The 18,066-nt window shown below is 38.0% G+C and overlaps 1 protein-coding gene across 4 annotated transcripts in view; it reads left to right on the top strand.

Moving 5' to 3' along the window:
- The window catches only part of Dop1a (DOP1 leucine zipper like protein A), a 98,103-nt gene continuing 80,037 nt past the window's right edge, over window positions 1–18,066 (top strand). For 2 of the 4 annotated variants that reach the window (XM_028756240.1, XM_028756237.1), the window contains exons 1-2: window positions 47–78; window positions 13,831–13,884. The gene's annotated coding sequence lies outside the window, so the exon portion shown is untranslated. Of the gene's footprint in view, window positions 79–7,222; window positions 7,274–13,830; window positions 13,885–18,066 lie in introns of those variants that run through there. The other 2 variants (XM_028756239.1, XM_028756238.1) reach the window with 2 other exon arrangements.

Raw genomic sequence — 18,066 nt, 5'->3', positions numbered from 1 at the left:
CGGCCTTCGTGCGGCTGCCGTGGCTGCCGTGGTTGCCAAGAGAGCGGCGCCAGCGGGGAGCGGCAGAGCCCGCGGCAGGTAACAGCATCCCCGCCCCCGGCGCGGTCGCGCGGCGAGACGCGGCATGGTTCGGGCGGGCGTCTCCCGGGATGGTCTGCGGTGGTGGCTTCGGGGTGTCACCGCCCGGCCCCCACCTGAGCCCGCCTCGGGGGGAACGGGGCCCTGACCGGGACGGGCGGTGGGACCCGGGGCCTGTCCGTCCGCGGCCTTAGGCGGGCAGAGCCGGCGCGGGGCTGAGGGAGGCGTCACCTGGGCGCGGGTGCCGGGCGCCTTTGTTGGAGGCTTCCCGGCACCCCGCTGCCTCGCCCGCATGGTGGGTCCCTTTTGGGACTGAGGCGACGCCGAGGCCCGCCAGTGTGCAGGTGCAGAAGGTTTCGGAAGCAGAGCCAAGTTCACCAAGAGGAAGTCGAGCTAGCACACGGAAGTTGTTAACAGTCCTCACCTTTGATTTCCAAGGCTTTGAAAGTTGCACCATAACCATACTTACCTCATCCTCATCCTGTTGAGGAGGGAATAGCACGCAACTGTACTTTCTCCCCACCAAACGAATTGTGTCTTGTTAATTCTTATATTATCTCGGAGTTCTGTGAAGTCGAAAAGTCAGATTTAGAGGTTGTAGTCAAAACACATTTTTGTTTTTTGATAATTAACATACAGGAATCTCCCTCATTTAGTAGCTCTGAACATATATGGAGGCAAAACTTTTCATTCTGGTGATGATAGCCCCATATGTAGGTGGTAAGGTCTTGCCATTTTGAGGTTGGCTGTATTTGTTCCTGTTAGTATGGCGTCCCTATGTGCTAAGTAAGTCACCCCTTGGACTTGAGCTGACAAAAATTATAGGTAATTTATAGCCCAGGTAGTCTGAACGCCTTGTTGTAATGGTTACTTCTAGTTAAACTTTGTCATTCCTCAGAACTGCTAAAAGGAATCTCCTTTTGGGGACCTAATTTTTAATAAAGAATTTAAACCCCTGAAGGAAACACAGACCAAAAATGTGACACTGTGACCCAAACGTCAAATTTAAATTAATTGTTTTACAGTCTGTTATGACTAGCCCTACTTTGTAATTTCAATAGTAGAAACAACTGTAGCCTTGGGGTGGAGAGCTAAGGTTCAAAGTTCTGGCTTTGCTGCTAACTGAGTGTGATCTCTCTAGCCCTCAGTTACTCTCTCTGTGTGTGTGTGTGTGTGTGTGTGTGTGTGTGTGTGTGCGCACGCGTGCGTTCTGGTGTTTGGTTTTGATATTTTGTTTTAGTGGTACTGCGATTGGAAACCAGGACCTTGTGCATGCTTAGTAAGATTCTACCACAAGCCTGTGCTCCCAACCCACTGTAAACTTTTTTCTTGGGGTGCTGGGAAGGAATGGAAACTAGGGCCTTGCACATGTACAGCATCAGGAAATTTGAAGAGATCATGGTTTTCCAAATTGCTGTTTCCTGTCAAGACTGACTATACTACTAAAGCAATAGTTTACTTCCCCTAAATAGTGTTCCATGTCAACTTATGTGACAACACACTAGATTTAACAAAGCTTAACTTTTGTTTTCAGTACTGGAGATCAAATCTGAGGTATTTCTAATACAAGGCAAACACTCTACCACCAAGCCAAACCTCCTTCCCCCAAGTTTAACTTTGGTTTGCTTATGAAGGCAGCTCCTCAAAGACTTTATGTTATGCTTGCATGCATATAATTTCCAAAGGAAAGTTTAAATAACATTTCCCAGAGGTAGCTAACCAGAGAGCCCATTTTCTAATGCAGGCTTATGGTAGAATGCTTACCTAATCTCCTAGAATAAAATAACACATGATACTAATTTCAGAATTATTGTCCTAGAGGTATGTCTGCTTCCAAGTGGAAAAAGCCATGCATTGACCCCTTGTTGCTGTCTAAGGTATCTGGAGCATGAAGATCTAGTGAGACCTCATTGGTATAACAAAAGAAATTTAAGTATCTTTAGTTAAAAAAAAAACTTAATATTAAGGATGCTTGCATCACTATTGGCCCTAATGCTTTCATTTATAGCAGAAGAGTATCCTTTTTCCAGCTTCTTGATGCTTTTTTTCAATTGATGTTTTGGTTTGATTTTTGCAGTTATTGAATGTTTGTAGAATGGCTCTTTAAAGTTCCAACAAACAAAGACTTGTTGATAATGGTTTTACTTTTACTATACTGATTTCTCCTTCTAGTTAGGCATTTCAGAACAATAAAATATGAAAGCTATGTAAAATGTATTCAGTGCTTAATGATTTTTAAATCTGGGATAACTAAAGAGAACTAAAGGTCAAAAAAGTCTGATAGTATTATTTCTGACTGTTTGGAAACAGTATCTAAATGTTGAAAATTAAATCTCTTGGCTAAATTCTGTTAAGTATCATGCTGGGCATTTTGTCACCTTAACTGAGGAGCAGGGAGAAAAAAACTTTTAGATCCCAGTTGCTGTCCCTGTCCTTTGCTCTGTTGCTCCTCTGCCTCTGGTCAGGTAAAATGGCATGGGAGAAACTATTTACCTCATGGTGGGCAAGAAAGAGGGGGACTTGGGAAGATTCAGCCCATCCCTGCCATATCCCTCCTCAAGCCCAACCTACTACTTCCTCTTAGCTTCACTCTTTGAAGTTCCCAAACACACACCCATTCCTCCTCACTCCCTGCAAATGGCTGCAATAGCTTGGGACCAAGCCTTTTGGAAGGTATCACTAGTATTCTTCAACCTTGAAGATATTTCATCTCCTTTATTACTTTGAATAAGTGCTATTATTGCACACCTTAGTTTGCAGGAATTGGGTATAGAATATTTAATTTTATTTGTTTTTTCAAGACAGCATTTCTCTGTATAGTCCTGGCTGTTCTGAAACTCATTCCAAAATCCAGGATGGCCTTGAACTCAGAGATCTGACTGTCTGTTCCACCAGAGCACTGTGTGCACCACCATACCCTGCTTAGAATATTTAATTCTAATAGATAAGCTTTAAATATGGTAAATTTGATCTCTAAAATAAAACTATTTAGTAGATATGTAAAGCTAATATTTTCTTTAGTAGCTAAAAGTTTTTATTAGCAGTTTATTGTTGGAAAATACTGTTTTGATTCACATGTTTCTAAACTGATTTCTCGTTTTACTTGGTTTATTTACCTCTTTTATAAGCCCAATAAGCCTTATACGTCAGTGACTTTACATTTACAGATCAAAGACACTATTAAATTTCTTAAGGAAAAATTTATTCAATATACATTTATTTAATAATACATTAATAATTATACTATAGATTTAACAATTCTACAATCCATATATCCAACATGCTACCAGTCAGAGGTGTATTGTTCTGTTTCCCTTGTTTAGAGTTCTCTTCCTTTATGCTTGTCTGAATTCTATCTTTCAAGCCCTACCTGTATACCACCTCATCCATGAATGACTTCATTTTCAGTTATTTCCTTTTCTGCTTTACCTGTACTTAAAAAAATCTTTCGTCCTTCATGATGGCTAAGTAGATGAATACATACACATCACAAATATCTTGTCTTGATCAAATAGATAATTTAATTCAGCATTAAAAAATGTTTCCCTTTGGCCATATATACAAAGTAGTTTCCTATATAATTACGCTTATGTACTGATGTGATTATTTTTCCAAAAAGACTTAAAATATGCTTTGGTCAACAGTTGATAACTCTTGTTATAAACAGAAGGCAGACATAGGTAAATAAATAAATAAATAAATAAATAAATAAAACAGTCCTGCTGAAAGCTTCTATCTAGAAATGCATGTTCCCTGAATAAACCTTCAGACTGAACGTTCTTTGTTTAAAAGGGAGAGTAGCCAGAATTTCAGTGTTGTTCTTGATGCCATCCTGGCACCAAAGTTAAGACTTTCTTCTTGGTGTAGTTGGAGGGATTCAAAGAGAATGGACAGAGATACCTTCCTCACTCTAATTCACTGTTTACCCTCCCCAGGCTAAAGAATCCATGAAGTCATCTGTCTGGTGGGTGATGGCCCAAAGTTCCATAAGTATTTAGTTAATCAAAAAATTTGAACTTCTTTTGATGTCTTATTTGTGGGTAACGTGGGAGATGGCTTTATTGAAAATTCAAAATGTTAGAGCATCCTTTTAAAATACAATTTAGAAACTGGGCTGTGGTGGTGAATACCTTTAATCCCAATACTTGGGAGGCAGAGGCAGGCAGATCTGTGAGTTGGAGGCCAGCCAGGGCTGTTTCATAGAGAATCCTTGTCTGCAAAACAAAACAAACAAACAAACAAACAAACAAACAACAACAAAAAAACCCAAAACCCAAATGAGCAAAAAATTGATAGACAACAACTAAAGATGTTAAACTCACAGATAGAGTACAAAGAAAACTTAGTGTGATCATTACGGAGCTAGCCTGTGTTTTCAGAACTGTCTTAATGTTACTAGTGTCACACGTATAATAAAAAGCTAGAACTGCATCTTTGGTACAATAAGTCATCTTTAAACTAAACCTTCTAAAAGGAAGAAAACCTAAATCCTAGAAGCAAGATCCTTCTGTTAAGCAAGTTTTAGCCGCCTGCGGCCACGGACCAACCAGATTCTCCTGAAAGGGGGGCTGGAAATGAAAAAAGGGACGGGGGCAAGAAAAGATGAAGCCAAGACAAAGTATTCTAATCAAGGCTCGAAGTTTAATGTTCAGCTCTCAATTTAAAGGGAAAGCTCTACCAAACCCCTTCTAGTTTCAGCCGGAGATGGGTGGGGGAATCCATCCTTAGTCACAGCCAGAGATGTCTCAAGGCAAGCTCAGCGGGCAGTTATTTTTCTAGGTTCCTGTAGCAGGCTGTGAGTGCACCCAAGGTGGGAAACTCCACCTAGGTCCTATTATTTGGTCTATTGTGGTGAACAAGCCTTTAGGCCTGCTCGAGGCTGGGGGGGAGGGCACAGCAAGTGATCTAGAGAGATAAAATATACACTTTTTAAAAATAACCTTTTATATACTTTCAGAAGGAACTTCTGAAGGAAGGGGTCTGAAAGAGTAAATAAGATGATGGGCTTAAAAGTACAGCTCACTCCTCCTCATCTCCTCTCTTACCACTTCAAGTTTATATGGCGAGGTTTTCATTGTTTTCACATTTCATTTTCCTCTGTGGTAATGAGAAATGCTTCTGTCATTTCTCCCCCTTTTCCTCTGGTATAATAAGAAATGTTCCTGTCTTTTGGAAGGACATTCATTCATAGGAACTGGTATGAAAATAGATTCTCTGTTCTTTTGCATGGACAGTTTTGTGTCTCAGGTGGCTGTGAGAATTTATAAACATGTATCTAGATTTGAGCCAGAAGTTGGCTGTTGTTTTGTGTTAGATTGAGGTTCCTATTTTCAAAACAAAACCCCTCATGGTGATATAGAGCTCTCTGTACTCTCAGGGATTTGCTACTCAGCTGGATGTTAGATTGCTGTTAGTTTAAGGTTTGGGATGCAGCACCATACTGGGTTTAGAAACAAGCTGTTTAATCTGTGTCCTTAGAAAGACTGTACCCCTAAGAAGTGGTCTCTTCATTGTTTCCTAGAACATAAATCAGCAGTATAGGTGCCACAGATGTCATTGAATGACAGCTGACAATCACAATGACTATAAATGAACAGCAGTCTTAGTGCTTTGAATCAAGAAGATACGGAGCCTACATTTTCAGTTGCTTTCAGTTGTGTTCTCTAATGTTGAAAAAGAAAAATATCAGCTGTTTAAAACCCTTTCAGTATGCTACTTTTCCAAAATTTCCAGGTAAAATTTCTAGAATATTTTGTATGCCACAAATGCCATCTCAGATAACTAATTATGCTTTTTTCAAAAGACAGAACTGGCGCAGTAGCTTTTCTATACACTCTAACAAAAATATCTTACCATGTGGGATGTTTTATTTTTTTTCTGAAGAGTATTTTCTTAAGAAAATAACAAAGCACAGTACTTGCTTTAAAGCTAGTCTGTCATTTTGGCATTCATATTTCAGTGACCTCCTTATTGTGGACAGTGGCATCATCAATTGGAAACTCAACTTTGAGCCTGAATGGGGTTCTAGCATCATAATTAGTTTATGGCATCAGAGTCCTCAAAGTGACTTCTCCAGGCCTACCTGATTCTATAACTTGATGCAGTTAGTTTAATGTGATCTGATAATCACTATACTATGTCTTTTAGAATACAGAATCAATACCCCCTTCTTCATTTCATTGATCATGCATTTATTTTTGTGAATTATTAAGTACTGAATCTTAGAAATGACTGACATTCTGGGGATTCATATTAGATCTGTCAGTTTCTGTTGTAGGGCATTACTAGGAAACAAAACATTTTATAGTCATCAGCTTGTGTTTACTGTTATCATGCCTATAGAGTGCAGCAAAACCAGGAACTCCAAACATAAATCTTTTTTGGAAAACAAAGTGTGTTTAGAACTTTCCCTAGTGAGGGCTTCTAGTAATGGAAGATATAAAGTCTGGCCATCTTTTGTAGTAGACAGGCAAGGCTTGCAATCGTGGGACTGAGTTACACTCAACAGAATATATACCTTTAAAAAAAGAAAAATATTAATTGTGAATAAATTTTTCTAGTTAGGTATTGTTGCATGCAAAATTGAATTGGTTATCTTTCTTGCTGCTGTGACCAAATACCCTATGAGAAGGAAATTAAGGGAGGAAGGGTTCATGTTGGCTTATGGCTAAAGAGTACAGTCCATCCTTGTGGGAAGTAAGATCTCAAGTGAGGCAGCTGGTCACATTGTGTCCACAGATAGGAAGTGATAGGAAGCAGAGATGAATACTGGTGTTCAGCTGCTTTCCTCAACCTTTGCTTTTTAGTCAGTCTATGACCTCACTCTAGGAGATGATGTCACTGGCATGGTGGTTCTTCCCCTCTCCTCAGCGGAATCTTTTGTAAATTCCCACACAGGCAAGGCTTGATGTGTGTCTTGTATGTGAATTCAAATCCAGCAAGTTCACAGTGAACTTTAACCGTTATCTAAGTCATCTCAAGTCGTACTGACTTAAAATACTGTCTGTCACAGTTCAGTAGGGTTGGTTGGTTGGTTGGTTGGTTGGTTGGTTGGTTGATTGGTTGGTTGGTTGGTTGATTTATTGATTTTTGTTTTGTTCAAAGATGATAGAAGACCTTGGCTGTGAAGTATTGGCTATGAAGTATTGCAGTTGCCAGTTGGTCAGAGCTGCAAACATCTGAAGGTTTAATTTAGGTTAGTGGATCCACTTATAAGGTAGTTACTCGCAGGACTAACAAGGGTTTGTTTGTTTGTATCTTTTGTTTTCTTGATGTGGGGTAAAGCTCCTCCCTAAGAGAGTCTCTCCAGCAGTGCTTCCCAGCCTGCCTACAGCTGCACCCTGTAATACAGCCCTCATGCTGTGCTGACCCTCAATCGTAAAACATTATTTTTATTTCTCTTTCATAACTGTAATTTTGCTACTATTATGAATTGTAATATAAATATTTGTGTTTTCCAGTGGTCTTAGGCAGCCATTAGTCATTGAACACCCACAAAGGGTCTCAACTCTCAGGTTGAGAATGACTGTTCTACAGGGTTGCCTGATTAATCCTTTGACAAAGACAGTAACTCTTTCACAAATTACACTTAAGATGCAAATCTTACTCATTTTAAATTTTGTTATTCTACTTCACTCATATTCACTTTCTCCATCTGCCTTTGTCTTAGGAAAACACACAGTGATGAAAACAGAACCTTCCATGTGCTAGGCATTGAGCTGTATCTTCAGCCTCTAACTGATACTCTTTAGGGACATTATTTCGTCATTCTTTTTTCAATTTTTTTTTTAAAACATTGTCATAAATAGAAAACACTTCTTGTAATTTTAAAAGTATATAGTGAAAACTCGTTTTCCCATCCTTCGCGTCATTCCCTGATTTCTATCTGTAGAAAGAATGATTTCTATCTGAAGATAATCAACTTTATTTTTCTGTTATTTTTGAGAGGCATCATATACATACAAATTAATATATACCTGCCTTTCTTAGTAAGTTATAATTTTATAAGTACTCCCACATCTTGTTTTTTGTTTTTTGTTTTTTTTTTTAGTTTATATATCTTAGAAGCATTTTCTAAATCAGTACATAGAGTTTATTTATTCTTTTTACCAGCTGAGCATGGAAAAAACACTGTGGTCCAGTGTTGATGATGTGTACTGATTATGAACTGTGGTAAAGTATTTGCTAGAAGCCATGAAAGCCTAATTTATAGATGAGGCCCCTCTGTCATTGAGATTGTGACCCTGGGAGTCACAAGTCATTACAGGAAAGCAAGGCGAGCTCTAAGATAGAGGAATAATATACAGTAGAAACTGAGGATAGAAGAATGGGATGGTCAGGAAGACTGCTGTTTCTGTATAAGGTCTGAGACCTGAAGGGTGAGTAGGTGCTAACCAGATACAGCAGGGATTTAATGTTTGAGACAAGAAATACAAAAGCTGGCTTTAAAAAAGATTAAAGGGCAACAGTACTCAAGACAGTATGGTAGTAGCATAAAGACATAGGGACCATGGAATAAAATGGAGCATCATAATATAAATCTCATAATATAAATGTATAGTCAAATATTGTTTCATGAAAATGCCAGGACCATCCAGCATGTGAAGGACAATCTCTTCAACAAATTGTCTTAGAAAAATTATATAGACACCTTGCAGAAAAATGAAACTTGATCTTCATATACTCCAAAATTAATTAACTAAAGACCTAAATGTAAGATTTCAAACAATAAAAACTCATCCTAGAAAAAAAGCATAGAGAAAAGCAGTGAGTCTCCTATAACACACCAGAAGCACAGGCAATAACAGTGAGAAAACAGCCCATGGAGCAGGAGAAAATACAGGTTCAGCATGCATAGAGAACTAAATTCAACTACACACATCCCAGTTAAAAGATGGCCTGTGAAAAGATAACTCTCCAAAGTTCTCAGTGTCCAGTAAACATGAAAAGAAGATGCAGAATGAAAGATGCAGAAATACTACTCTCACCCCTTAGGCTGGCTAATTCCAAAACAAAACACTCCACAGAAAATAGTGTTAGTGCATCGATAGAAAAATTAGAACCTTGTGTGCAGTGGACAAGGAACATAAAATGGTACAACCAAATGGAAAATAGAATGATAGTTCCCAAAGTATTAAACCCTGGAGTGGGGAGATAAAGCACTTGCCACACAGCATAATAAGAGCAGTTTGGTTCTCCAGAACCCACTAAATGCTGGATGGGCCTGGTGGGCTGCCTGTAACTCTGCTTGGAAGGTAGAGAGGGATTCCTTCAGAACAATCTGGCCATCTAGATTAGTATATATATGTGAGCTTGGGGTTCAGTTGAAGCCTATCAGTCTTTGACCTTTATATATGCACTTATGATTATATGCACCTGCACACACACACACAAACACACACACACACACACACACGTGATCCTATACATACACAAACATAAATATGCACACCACACACATAAATCCATAGGTAGAAACAGAAAGTAGAGTGGTAGAGAGATGCTTGCAGCCAAAGTTTGTAGCAGCACTAGTTAGGAGACGTGGAAACAGCCTAAATGTGTATTTACAGATAAACTGATAAACAGACAATGTAGTCCATGGAGTAGAATATTACTCAGCCTTAAAAAGGAAAGTTTGACACATGCTACAGTGTATAAGTGTTGAGGACATTATGCTAAATGAAATAGGCCTAGCATAGTGAGAAGACCAGCATTGTGTGGTTGAATCATAAATAGTTGGTTAAAGATTATTATTATTATTTATTGTCAAGTTAATATTGAAACTCAGAACTTTTAACTAAAATGAAATAGACATACTAATTGTCACATTAAATTTCCAGATGATAGAAATTAGTGATAATTTTAATTTAGTCAAAAACATATGGTAAGAACATTAATATATAGTTTTTTTCCCCTTACATGGCCTCTATTGCTGGTGTTTGTCAGAATTCCTTTATATACTTGCACTGTGATAAAAACAGCCATCAGGTTGTCTTTAGAAAGGAGTAATTGGGCTGAAGAGATAGCTGAATAGTCAGGAATATGTACCACTCTTTTAGAGGATCTGAGTTTGGTTCCTAGCAATACTGCAGCCTGGTGAATCTGCAGCTCCAGGGGTCTGTCACACATCACTGGCCTCCAAGAATACCACATATACATGCCATACATAACACAGGTGTGCATGAACATAGTAAATACTAATTTGTTTATAAGAAGTGAGTAATTAGAGGATATTACTCCTCAGCCTTCTTGTTTCTTTCCTTTGCATAGAGAGTGCAGCAAGCACTAAACTGAGCAAAGGATCTTTGTATGCCTGTTAGGAATTCTACTTTTATAACCAACCATTTAAGTGAAGCATAATAAGTGTAGGTACTCTGATACAGTATTTAGTTCCTAAAATTTTTCTCTTTTTATACCATAAAACACAGAATAAATGTATAGAACCTCATTTACTCAAAGACATCTTCACTTTTTTATAGACAGCCATTCTTCATTTTTTTGACAGAGAAATAACATCACACAAATTATGTTTAATAGCAATTCCAGTTCAATTTGTCTGAGTTGTCAGTTTGAAAGAACTAACTAAATTTTCACATGGTTCTTTAGGTCAAGTCAGAAAAACTACTGTTAATGACTCCTGAAAAGTTTCAAATGCCATTATGATTTGCTTGTCTCGCTTTAAGAAAAAAACAAATTTGAATTTTTTAGTCCAAGTTTCTAGGACATGATGTTATAATGCTGTACACTGAGTAATTTATTGAGTAAAGGTTTGTTCGGTGGGATAAAGGACCTCCACATAAAACCAGATACACTGAAACTAATAGAAGAGAAGGTGGGGAAGACCCTCGAATACTTGGGCACAAGGGAAAAGTTCCTGAACAGAACACCAATGGCTTATGCTCTAAGATCAAGAATTGACAAATGGGACTTCATAAAAGTAGAAAGTTTCTGTAAGGCAAAGGACACTGTCAATAGGAGAAAACGACAATCAACAAATTGGGAAAAGATCTTTACCAATCCTTCATCTGATAGAGGGCTAATATCCAATATATACAAAGAACTCAAGAAATTAAACTCCAGACAACCAGATAACCCTATTAAAAAGTAGTGTATAGAGCGTAACGAAGAATTTTCAACTGAGGAAACTCGAATGGCCGAGAAGCACCTAAAGAAATGTTCAGCATCCTTAGTCATCAGGGAAATCCAATCAAAACAACCCTGAGATTCCACCTCACACCAGTCAGAATGGCTAAGATCAAAAACTCAAATGATAGTAGATGCTGGCGAGGGTGTGGAGAAAGAGGAACACTCCTCCATTGTTGGTGGGACTGCAAGATGGTGCAACCACTTTGGAAATCAGCCTGGCAGTTCCTCAGAAAATTGGACATAGTATTACCTGAGGACCCAGCTATACCACTCCTGTGCATATACCCAGAAGATGCTCTAACATACAACAAGGACATATGCTCCACTATGTTCATAGCAGCCTTATTTATAATAGCCAGAAGCTGGAAAGAACCCAGATGTCCTTCAACAGAGGAATGGATACAAAAAAGGTGGTACATTTACACACTGAAGTATTACTCAGCTATTAAAAACAATGAATTCAAGAAATTCTTAGGTAAATGGATGGAACTAGAAAATATCATCCTGAGTGAGGTAACCCAATCACAAAAGAACACACATGGTATTCACTCACTAATTATTGGATATTAGCTCAGAACCTTGAAATGCCCAAAATTCAACTCACAGGCCACATGAAGCTCCTGAAGAAGGAAGACCAAGTGGGGGTGCTTTGGTCCTTCTTAGAAGGAGCAACAAAATACTCAAGGGAGCAAATATGGAACAAAGTGAGGGACAGAAACTGAAGGAGGAGCTGTCTGGAGACCATTCCACCTGGGTATCCATCTCATGTGCAGTCACCAAAGGTAGACGCTGATGTGGAAGTCAGGAAGTGCATGCTGATAAGAGCCTGATATAGATGACTCCTTAGAGGTCTGCAAGAGTCTAACATATTCAGAGGCAGATGCTCACAGCTAACCATTGAACTGATCATGGGGTTCCCAATGGAGGAGTTAGAGTGAAGACTGTAGGAGCTGAAAGGGTTTGCAGCCCCATAAGGAGAACAACAACCAACCAGAGCTCCCAGGGTCTAAACCACCAGCCTGGGAGCACTTAGGGAGGGATCCATGGCTCCAGCTGTATATGTAAGGGTCGATGGCCCTGTCAGGCATAGGTGGGAGAAGAGATCCTTGGTCTCATGAAGGCTGGACACCCCAGTGGGTGGGAATTTGAGGGTGGGGAGGTGGGAGTGGGGGGGTAGGTAGGGGCACATCCGCAGAGAAGCAGGAGGAGGGATGATAGGATAGGGGGTTCCTGGGGGGAGTGAGGGGGTAACATATGAAATGTAAATAAAACATCCAATAAAAAAAAAGATTTGTTCAGTGCAAGGTTCTAGAGGTTCAGTGTTAAGGTATCAGCACCTGGTGAGATCTTTCTCTCTGGTGAGGACTGACAGCAGAGTCCTGAGGCTGTGCCTCACATGGGTTGAGGAGCTCATATAAGGTGGCCACACTGATGTCTTATAACAGACCCAGTCTTGGAGTAAACCTATGATTAGTTTCACTCTTTAATAATGGATTAATCCATGGATGAAGAGAGTACCACTGGCTTAATGATCAGTGAACATACCTCTTAATATTTCCTATTAGGAATTGAATTTCAACATGAATTTTGATGCAAACATAATACCAAGTTATATGAAGTGACTAGTTTCACAGGAAGATTGGGATGTTTTAAAATTATTTTAAACAAAAGTCGTTTGTAGAAGAAATAGAAGGGTAACATGGTGATGAGTTTAAGATGCATGAAAATGTTCTGTGTCTTAGTTGTGGTGAGGATCTTGTTTGTGGTTTTAGTTCTAAGTAAGGTTTCACCCATTATTCAGATAATCAAATAGACATGTTAAGTGCAGTCACTCTATTATCTTCAGGAAAGCAATTCCCAGAGCCTCAGTCCTGCTCATGACAAAACTGCTCCAAAACTCAAACTCCTTTGGAATGATTGTGTTAGATTTACAAATACCGTAAATACATCCTCCTATACACTTTTTAATCATTTTAAGATACTTAAAAATCATTAATATATTGTAAATACTGTTAGAATAGTTTTATACTATATTAGTAGATGTTGACATAAAAAAAGTTACAATTGAAATAAAAAGGTCCATAGAGGACTGATGGTATAGCTTAGCGATAGGGTGCATGCTAGTATGAGAGAGACTCAGTTCAATTCCCAGGACATTCAATTCCACCCCACCCCCACCTTACCCTCCACCAAAAAAAAAGGAGGTGGGGAGAATGAAAAGAAAAAAATAAATATAGATGCATTTTTTTCTTTGCTGAAAGTTTCCATCAGGTCTTTGCTTGAATCCATTGATGTGAAACTCAAGACGTTGACTAATAAAATCATAAGCAAGCACATTTTAAAAAGAGCACCATTTTTATTTGTGTTCACAAAACCATTCATGATGAGACTGAGTTTTATACTTAACAATTCAGGTCCACAACCCAGGCTAATTAGAATGCATTCACCCATAATTAGCATATTTCCTAGTATTATATTGATTTAATAGGGAGTGATGGAAGCAATAAAGGGATTGCTTTTAGCATTTTCTGTCATAAGCATTCTGATAGCTTAAATATATTACTTGGTTTTGGTAAGCTTTGAACCAGGTTTTATTTCTTTTTATAGATGAGGAAACTCAGACTTGAGAAAACTAAGTGCTTGGTTCAAGTCATTCATCTGGTAAGGAACTTTAATTTTGTGTTCAGGATATCTTGACTAATATGTTCTGAGGTTCTGTTTTTGTTGCATTTTTATGCTCTGGATTTCTGTAAAATGTCTTTTTATTAAATACTTTTAGGGTTGTTTATTTGTACATTTTTTGTTTGACAGGATCTTGCTCACTGTAGACTTGCCTTGCCTAGAACTCACTATATAAACTGGAATGGCCTTGAATTCACAGAGATCCACTTGCTGAGATTAAAGGACTTCCAACCAAGCCTGACTCTTGTATTAAATATTTAATGTAGTGGGTTTTGTTTTGTTTTGTTTTGTTTTGTTTTGTTTCTGTGTGCCAAATTCTTTTTTGGGAAGAGGAATATCATAGGTTTTCTTGACGAAATATGGAAAGTATTACATTTGTTGTATGGTTTAAGCCAGTGATGTGACATGTAGGGACATACTGCATTGATAGACTATGATGAGATAAATACAAAGATGGAAGTAAATATTTAAAAATCTTTATGGCAATTTAACTATGTTACAACAACTAACCACATGATTATATCCATAGGTGATAAATTGGGAGAAAACCTAGTTCTTAATTACAATTAGCTTGAGAAATATTGGCTTAAGTAGCCTTAAAATATGGAGAAAAATGCCTAAGAACTGAAATTTGTATTACATGTTAGGTTAAAAACAGGCATACCTGTTTGTGTTCTAATGTATGATTAATTTTGTGGTTAGCTCATTGAGGAAGCTGAACCTAGTGACTAATTCATATCTATAATTCCAATGTAAAAGAGAGTTGCTGAGTGAGAAAGCATCCAGGCCTGCATGTTTTCAGGTCCCAAGGTTATTTTCTGGCCTCCACATGCATACACATGTATGAGCATCTACACATACATGTTTGAGCATCAGCACATGGTGTATTCCTCCAGCCTCCATAAATAAAACTATATCTGCATTTTCTTTAACATTCGTTTTTTTATTTATTAAGTGTATGTGCATGCCTGTGGGATCCAGCGTAGGTCAGATTGTGTCAGGTCTCCTAGTGTTACAGCCAGTTGTGAGCAGCCTGATATGTGTGCTGGCCCTAGAACGTAGGTCCTCTTCAAGGGCAGCAAGTGCTCTTAACTGCTGAGCCAGCTGTCCAGCCTTTCATTCTTTCCAACCTTTATTCCATGTACGTCTCTACCCATTTATAAATGTTTTATTAATTTTTCAAAGTCACGGCTTTGTTTTAGTAAACCAACCACATTTCTTTTTATCAAAATCACATTGTTTGTATATGGCAGTGGTTGAATTTTTGAAAATGTTAGAATAAATTAAATATGATCTAAAAGTTCATATGATTCATGATATTCACATCTTCACTCAACAAAAGTAATCTTATGAGAACTCTGAAGTCAAATTCATATGAAAACCAAATATTGACATTTTATAAATAAAACTAAATATTTACATATATTTCATAATAAAAAGATAGACTCCATATACATAACTAATAAATAAGTTAAATAGATCCAAAAATAAAAAATAAAAGGTTATCAGAGCTTGAGACTGAAAATGTTTCCTAATGGCTTTTATTTTGGTTTGACTTTTGTTTCAGACAAGGTATTATTCTTCAGCACTATCTTCTTGTTGTTGAGACAGAGTCCCTCTATGGCCTAGAACTTGCCACATATTCAAGGATTCATCTGTCTCCACGTTCTCAGTGCTGGAACTACAAACATATAATACTACACCAAGCTTTTTAAAATTTAAAATGATGTGTTGGTGTGAGTGGTATCTGAGTGTGTACAGGTATGTGGAGATTAGGACAACAGTAAGATGTCTTCCTCAGTTGCTTCTCTATTTATTTTGTGAGATAGGCTCTCTCATTGAAACTGAAGTCAAGTTTCAGCTTGAATAGCTGCCCAAGGAACCTGCAGCATCTGCCTGTAACCACTATTATGTAGCACTGGGGTCATAGGCACACTCCACCATGACCAGTTTTTACCTAAGTCTTTAGGCTCCAACCTCAGGTTGTTAATTGCATATCAAGCACTTCATTCCTGAGCTGTCCATTGCCTGGCCTTTTTAAAAATTTATTCATTTTTTTACTTATTCACTTTACATCACCCTCACTGACCCCTTCCCAGTCACTCCTTCCCACAATCCTTCCCCCACCATTCCCCTCTCCCCTTCTCCTCTGAGCAGGTGGGATTCCCCCTGGGTATCCCCCCTACCCTGACACATCAAGTGTCTGTGAGGTTACATTGTCTGGCTTTCTTGACATGGGTTCTGGGAATCTCTGGTCTTCATTTTTGCAAGACAATCACTATACCACCTGAGCTGTCTCCTCAGCATCTAGATTTTTTTCAACCTAATTCCAACTTAGAGTTGAATACAACTACATTAGTTACAAGTGCCACAAATTTAGCTGATCATTAATGATTAGCTTCTTTTTATAACACATAAAAGTTTGAACAACACATCTATTGAGGTTTATAAATTGTATTATCCCTTTTCTTATTGATAAATAACTCCTATTTTCATGAGTAGGAATTGCTACTAAATTGCTTTTCAGGTTAACCTTCTATGTACACTGAATACTGATTGTGTATCTTCAGAATGAATGTGTTCTATCTTAAACTAGAAATCTTACCAAGGAAAGAAATTGTCCCTATCAGCAAAAGCTATGCATGTACTTTATTTACTCCATTTCGTGCTAATACAGCACATCATTAGATTTACTTAGAATTTACTGTTGTACATGCATGTACCTTTAGAAAACCTAATGCTTACACATTATGTTCACTCAGCAACAAAACTTGAAATGTTTTAGGTATGTTCATCCTGTGAGTATCCTTACTATCTTAGAGATTTTACTATCGACAGTTATGGCTTTGTTTTCATATGTCCTGCTTTTTATTTTTTTCATCTGAAGCATATTGATGTGTATATACTTATGTTTTTTCTCTAAAATGTTAGATGAAGCATGCCTATAACCTCAGCTGCTTGGGAGAATGAGGCAGGAGGGTCACAAATTTGAGGCCAGTGTGAGTAACATAGCAAGGCCTTGTCTCAGTATAAAATCTCAAAAGGGATAAGATGTATCTCTATGTTAGAGTATTACAGGGAAGGGGAAGCCCCTGCTCTGTCAGTACTGAGGGGATAGAAACCATAGATTGGCAACAAAACAGCTTCCATGACATTTCACTTATTTCTGATTTTAACTAGTAAGCCACGTAGGTTTGAATCGCACTGAGTCTCATTCTTACAGGTTTGTACTGTGCATCTGCATATTTTCTTTGTAGATGTGTCTGCTCACATCTTCCATTTTAAGACTTTCTTATATTAAAGACGAATCTTTTTTAAAGATTTATTTATTTATTTATTTTATGTATATGAGTACACTATCTTCAGACACACCAGAAGAGTGAATCAGATCCCCTTACAGATGGTTATGAGCTACCAAGTGGTTGCTGGGAATTGAACTCAGAACCTCTGGGAGAGCTCTTAACTTCTGAGCCATCTCTCCAGCCCCCTGAAGAGGAATTTCCTATATACCCATACTTGGTCAGATATGGTGAAAGTAGATGTTCTCCCTCCTTTCAGTTCTCTTTTCATTGTCTTGATGATATTTCTTGCACCATAGGGTTTAAATATCGATACAGTACAATTTTTCCCTTTGCTTGCTTTTAAAATCTTATTTCTTAGAAGGCTGCTTACCTCCAGGTCATGAAATTTTACGTCTATATTTTCTTCTAAGAATTTTATAATTCTACATGTCACATTTAAATCTGTGATCATTTTAGGTTAATTTTTGTACAAATTTGAGGAAGGAGTCATTCAGTTACAAAAGTATTATATGAGTTATATTTAAAAGAAGATTAATGAAAAAATTTTTCTTACTCTATCAAACTGTTCTGGCAGCCCATAAGACCTATTCTTAGACCTTTCTAGAGGCCCAGAATCCAGCTGGTAAGGAAAGATGCAGACAGAAGTTAAGGTAAAAATGTAAAAACTGGAAGAGACCTATACTCACTTTAATTAAATTCTTGTTATTGATTATCTATTGTGATATAACCCTCAAACTCAGTGGTGTATGTGAGAAAACTTTCTGCTACGCGTCTGAATGAATTTGAAAGACTTAACTATGTGTATTACTGATTTAGGAATCTCTTATAAAGTGGCATCCACGTATCAGTTGGATCTGCA

This window comes from Grammomys surdaster, unplaced genomic scaffold, assembly GCF_004785775.1.
Source record: "Grammomys surdaster isolate TR1022 unplaced genomic scaffold, NIH_TR_1.0 126113, whole genome shotgun sequence".
NCBI lineage: Eukaryota > Metazoa > Chordata > Mammalia > Rodentia > Muridae > Grammomys > Grammomys surdaster.
The sequence above is the reverse complement of the archived record's forward strand: the minus strand, read 5'-3'. Positions and strand labels throughout refer to the sequence as shown.